This window comes from Xenopus laevis, chromosome 6S (assembly GCF_017654675.1).
Source record: "Xenopus laevis strain J_2021 chromosome 6S, Xenopus_laevis_v10.1, whole genome shotgun sequence".
NCBI classification, from domain to species: Eukaryota; Metazoa; Chordata; class Amphibia; order Anura; family Pipidae; genus Xenopus; species Xenopus laevis.
The window spans coordinates 105,346,819-105,353,590 of record NC_054382.1 but is presented as its reverse complement, the minus strand read 5'-3'; positions in this window follow the sequence as shown (position 1 = coordinate 105,353,590).

The following is a 6,772-nucleotide window of genomic DNA, read 5'->3' as shown; positions in this document are numbered from 1 at the left end:
AACTAATTTTAGGATGCTTGAAGCTTTTATATTCAGGAAACCCACCCATGTCCCCCCAAAAATTAATCAACTTACCCTGCAGCACTCTAGCTGTAGTTAAACTACAATCCCCATAAAACAGACGAAGGCTTTGCATGATCTGATCAACTGATCTGAAATGAAGGCTATGGCTTTCCTTCTAGAAATTAGCTGACACCCTTGGAATTGGTTTTGTTCATTCTTGATGGCTTTTGTTACTTTTTGTTTTTACCTGAAAGCTTTTAAAGCTTGACTGACAATATTGTACAAACACTTACAGATGTGCTGCACTGGACTCTATTTCAGCAGGAAGAGCATATTATGACTAATGAGATGGTGGTGAATCAAAGCACTCACCACATTTAACTTTTTTTTTCCTTTTCAGACTTAAATGTTGTTTTGATACAATAAATATTTACACATTTAGATGTCCTGTTATGTTAAGTCCTGTCATTAACCTTTGTCATGAAAAGGAATAGAAGTAACAATATAGATCATTTACAAAGGCTGTAACATGTATGGGATCCGTTATTCAGAATGCTTGGGACCTGGGGCTTTACATGGGTCTTTACATAATTTGGATGCCCATACCATAAGTCTAAATAATTTAAACATTACATAAACCCAGTCGGATTGTTTTGCCACCAATGTGGATTCATGCAGCTTAGTAACCATCAAGTCCAAGGTACTGTTTTATTATTACACACAAAAAGAAAAATCATTTTTAAAATTGAGAATTATTAGCTTATAATGGGAGATGGCATTCCCATCATTTTTTCAGGATAAAAGTTTTCGTTAAGGAATTCCATGCATGTGGTTTTCAATGATTTAATTTTTAGGCAGATTCTTAACCATCCCATTAACGATGGTCTTATGTTGGAAGAACTGCACTGAAGGACCAATTCATTTGTACAAGTACAAGATACTGTTTCTTCACAGAGGAAAAATAACTAATTACAATTGTGAATTAATTTATTTTATTTATTACCCTCTCCAACTATAGTCAGGTGATCCCACTGGTGTCTATTAAAAGGGCAGCCAAGTTTGGGAGTTTTACTTTGAAAGCAGCAAGTAAGTTGCAGGTAAAATGTAGTCGTCCCTTTTATAAAATGTATAATGAAGCAATATAATTCTTAATGAATCAGATGAAAATTGAGTGTAGGACTGGCCAGATATGGGATGACTTTGACGTAGTTGGCCAGCTTAAATATATTGCAATATATGGACAAACAATCCCTGTGTTGTTTAAAGGGGAAGGCATTTTTTAGTAGCTGTATGCACAAAATGTCTCTGTCTTAAATATATTGATAATGGGTTGAATGCTGAGGACTCTTGTATTTGACTATATGTATTTTGTGGTGTACCCCCACCTAATGGTTTTAAAAATTAGTGGTGAGCACAACCTATATATATTATTATTATTTTGAGTTTTCTGAATAACAGTTTCCAGATAACGGATCCCATACCTGTATTTTTAGAAAAATCCTCTTGAAGGAATTTGACAAGATGTATATAAATTATATGTACCATGGGTTAGAAATGTAAATTAACATAGCCTAGGATACAGAACGCAATGTCACAGCAGAAAAGTGCATATATTTAAAAAGGAAATACTCTTTTGGATTGCTTCTTTTGCCAGCCAGCTACAAACATGATTCCATACAGTAAATTAACTAGCACCTTGTAAATTAGGGAAAAATACACAATATAATGTGCTTTCCAAAATAATTTGCCAAGCCGTTTCCTGTGCAACGCTGTACGCCCTGTATTTGAAGGAAAATGTTTTCTACAAATGCAGTTACCAACTCCACATTGGTGCCAATAATTCTTTGCCAGGTAAATTCCAAAAGAGCCAAAAAGTATTTTAGAAAATAGTCTCCACCCTTAACACAGACTGAAGTATGCAGCTCTGAACTTTTGCTAAGCCCTAATAAAGCGGTGTTACAAGAAAAAGTTTATTGTTCGTGCGCCAGCACACAAGCAATTAAATCCATTTCAGAAGAATGCTTTGATTATAATTAATATATCATCACAGGCTCAATGAAAAGTTAAACCGAGTCAGCATGGGCTTAGTTTACCTTATTATAATGCAAAATTTGAAAAGGAAAATAAATGCGCTTTAGGAAACTTACTATGAATAAGTTATTGTGGCTGACTATGTCCTTGCAGGCAACTTTTCCTAAGGGAAAGCTGGTGAAAATGAAGCTTGGATTAACAGGATTTTAAATTAGACATATTTCATGAAAAATAAGGGCTTCTCACTTGTTTACCTGAAACCAGGGCCTGATATAAGGGGGAGGCAGAAGAGGCACCTTCCTAGGGTGCAACGATGTGGGGGCGCTGGGCAGGTGCCTGTTCAAGGGTCTTCTGCCAACTCCTAGTTCAGATTTGCTCCCCTCTTGCCTCCCTCCTCTGTCACTCTCCCCTTCTCTAACGATCGCCGCTACACAATATGTTGGCGCTATATAAATACATGTTAATAATAATACAAACCCTACGGGCCTGATTTATTCCAGTTTAAGATTGCATTATTTTGCTGATCCAAGAAAAACACACTCGCATGAATATTTTTGTCTTCAATTTTTTTCTAACTCAAATTTTCAAGATGTATCCATAGAATGAAAAAAATAACAGCTAAACCCTGGCAAGCTTCTAGAAATGTCAAGGTAAGGTATATCTTCAGCTTTCAAGCTATTTTCAAAATCCAAAACTGAAACTTTTTATTGATCTCGAAAAGGATACAAAATTCTTGGACCATTTTGTTTGTAAAGTGTAAAATGGCATAGAATAAAAAATAGAATGAAAGTAAAGAAAGAGGAAGAGGCGGAAAATAAAAAAGGGACAATTCAGTGGAATAAAAATGGAATAATGTGATTTTCAAAGCAATTGAGTTTGTTTGTCCACAATTACATTTTCAAGATCCAAATCTTTTTTTTAACAATCGAGTTTCTGAAAACCTGCATTTTAAAAAATGGTAAAGTAGGCCGCATCCTGTACAATGGCTACATAATTTGTACATACAGTATATATTGATTTTTAATTTTTTCACTAAGCCATTTAAGCTGGGAATAAATAAAATCTCTGGTGAATTTAATGCGGTTTGTTTATCTTGAGGAAGGTCCCCTTGAATGCTCCACTCATAGTGATTCTACGGAAATATTATCAAAAAGAGTTCCGGAACTTGAAAGTGACTCTTAACCCAATGTTGGACCAACATGTTGGGTTTTACTTGCACATTATTAATGAAGCATTACCATTATAAAATAGTTTCAGTCCTAGATACATGCATTATTATTGAAATATTTTTTAGTAGTTAAATAGTGTTCTTTTGCTACCATTTTAAAGACTTTATTTAAAAAAAAAAAAAGATTGTTATTGTATTGTGTATACAGAGAGTGTGTCTTTAAAATCACCAGATTTCAAAACTGCAGGAAAGGAGACACCTGTGATTCCATTGTGGTTTCTTTGTGCTTCCTCTACTGTTATTACAAGATATACAACTAATTGAATGTTTGCATGAATCTGCATTTCCAAAGAGACTGCACCTGCACTGCAAATGTTTGTCTGACAAGGCCAAAGGGTGGGGGAAGCTTTGAAAGGGGACTTGTTTCCGTTAGCATGACTTTGCCAGTGCTTACGTTTTATGAAATTCACAGATCCATGAGAACATAGAAAGTTCAAGGGAAGCAGTGCAGTGAAAATTCTAAAGGACAGTTATTGCACATGGTTAAGGCTGTATGGCCTGTACTGGTGGGGATTATCAATACAAGGGCAGCAGGGTTAATATCTTTTGTGAATGTTTAAATTCTTAAGTGGGATACTTAGCAGTGATATGAAGAAATAAATGCAGGGAGCAGAGGAAAGGGTATAAAACAAGAACAAACAGTCATTAATTGTATTTTCTATTAGGATTTCAAATATTTGTGGATCTCAAATTGGAGTTAATAATCCAGCTGCACTCCATGCTGGGGCTCAAGATATTCTGTAGCCATATGCACTACTACATATACAGTAGATTTATTTCTCTGTTGCCCTTTCCTCTGGCTCATCCAAATTGCCATGGATTTACAACCCCTAAGTATTTACGGGGCCCTAAATGGCCTGGGCCCATAAACTTCATCTTGCAACTTCTAGAAGGAAAACACAAGAGAAAGACTTTAATTGAAACCCAGCCCTATACTACAGTGTGAGTCAGTTGAGGCTACCATAAGAAATCTATGCAGAAAATTTCATCCCATGGGGCTACAGTAATAACTCCAACTACTTGTGTTCCAGGAAAACATCTATTCTCCTGTCAGCTTCAACCAACCCTTTCCTCTCTAGACCATAGTATTTGGATGGTTGCACTTGTTCTTGCAACAGAAGTTTTAAACTATAATTATTTCAACAAACTTATCCCTTGGTTGAGGTTCCTACACAGCATCGCATTGGCTTTATGAGACCCTTCACCAATCCACAACCCAATAGCTGACTCCTGCTATGGTGGTAAGGATTACTGCTGTACAGACATGGATGTATGTTTTTTTGGTGTCATTACACAAAATAAATGCCACCAGTTCTCAGTTCTCCCAAGAGATCCGCTTATCTTACATTGTTACAATTGTAGCTTTGCTTATCTTAAATCATTACAAATGTAACGAAGTGAAGCAGCTAAGTGTTTATAGGTTCTCTGCCAAAAAGCCTCTTATTTTTATTAAGTTTCAGAAACTTCAGGGCAAATTTTTGCTAGCAACAGCCACTTCGCCCTTTAGTAAATCTGCCCCCAAATATCTTTTTCTGGCATCAGTGCAGGAGATCAAAGAGAAACTCCAGACATTTCAGTAAAAAACCCTGGACTACGGGTTGAGCTGTCAAAATCGGGACTGTCTAAATCGCCAGGGCAAGCAGTTTTGACCCGGGCAGCCCTTCAAAAATCTGGGCTGTCTGGGTCAAAACCAGACAAGTGGCAACCCTGCCCCCTAGTGAGTACTGGTCTGTCCGTCCCAGTGCAGTAAGATCTATTGGAGAGGTAAGAGCTCTGTCAGTGTTCTGTTAATGAAAAAGTTAATGAAAAGAGTTTCTCATCACAATGCAATGAGATTGTGTGTTATCTACCAATGTTTCATGTATTTTGTGTTAAACTGTATAAAAATCCTGTAATATGTTTCCAGGGTTATCTAGTAACCATACCTCCCAACTGTCCCTTTTTCGGAGGGACAGTCCCTCTTTTGACAGCTCAACCTGCAGTCCCTCATTTGTACTGAAAAGTCCTGTTTTTCTCTGCACTGAACAGCCAGAAAAAGAAACAAAGTTTCTCACTTAATTGGCTTTTAGCAGAGAGCACAGAACAACTAACAGGTGCAAATAAGATACTTTGTAACACTTCTGAGTAGGGATGCACTGAATCCACTATTTTGGATTCGGCCGAACCCCCGAATACTTTGCGAAAGAATCCGAATCCTAATTTGCATATGCAAATTAGGGGTGAGAATGGGGAAACCGTTTTACTTCCTTGTTTTGTCACAAAAAGTCACACGATTTCCCTCCCTGACCCTAATTTGCATATGCAAATTAGGATTCGGATGCGGTGAATCCTGGCCAAATCCCTAACCGAATCATGGATTCGATGCATCTCTACTTTTGAGACACAAAAAACAGTTTAGATAAGGAGAAATATTTTCAAACATTTAAAACCTGCCAAATTTTGTAAAATTAACATGGTAATTAGGGGGTGTGGCCACAGAAATGGGCGTGGTAAAAAATCTATATTCTACGTGCGAAAAAATTTTTTGTCCCTCTTTTTATCTTTTTACTTCCAAAATGTTGGGAGGTATGAGTAACAACTGTCTGTTGTGATGTAGGTGGGCTGGTGGCCTTGCTGTGTATATGTGGCAATGTATTTCCCTGCTGTTTTATAGGGCTCCAGCCAAGTGCACTCCACCTTAATAAAGAGATGAAAAACCCAGAACAACTTCATTCAAGTCATGTCAGCAGCTGTGTGACTATATGTGAGTGAGTGTGGGGATCCGGTGCCTGCGCAGGCTGATGTGATGAGGCGGATTACACAGGAATCAGTTGAACATTTGGTGAAATGGAAAAGAATATTCAAATAATATGTGCATCTTGCAGCTGTTAACTATATCAGTGAAGGACACACAGAAGTGAACACCTATTCTGCATGCATCTAAGGGTCACTCTTATTCTGCATTTAAAGGAACAGTTCAGTGTGAAAATAAAAACTGTGTAAATAAACAGGCTGTGCAAAATAAAAATTGTTTCTAATATAGTTAGTTAGCCAAAAGTGTAAAGTATAAAGGCTGGAGTGACTGGATGTCTAACATAATAGCCAGAACACTACTTCCTGCTTTACAGCTCTCTAACTCTGAGTTAGTCAGTGACTTGAAGGGGGGCGACATGGGACATATCTGTTCAGTGAGTTTGCAATTGATCCTCAGCATTCAGCTCAGATTCAAAAGCAACAGATATGACCCTTGTGGCCCCCCTCAAGTCTGTAATTGGTTACTGCCTGGTAACCAGGGTAACCAATCAGTGTAAAACAAGAGAGCTGAAAAGCAGGAAGTAGTGTTTTGGCAATTATGTTACACATCCAGTTAGTCCAGTCTTTATACATTACATATTTGGCTAACTAACTATATTAGAAACATTTTTTATTTTGCACAGCCTATCTATTTACACAGTTATTATTTTCACACTGAACAATTCCTTTAAATCTTTATACAGGAAGAAGAGAAAGTAATCCCAGAGGAGAACTGAG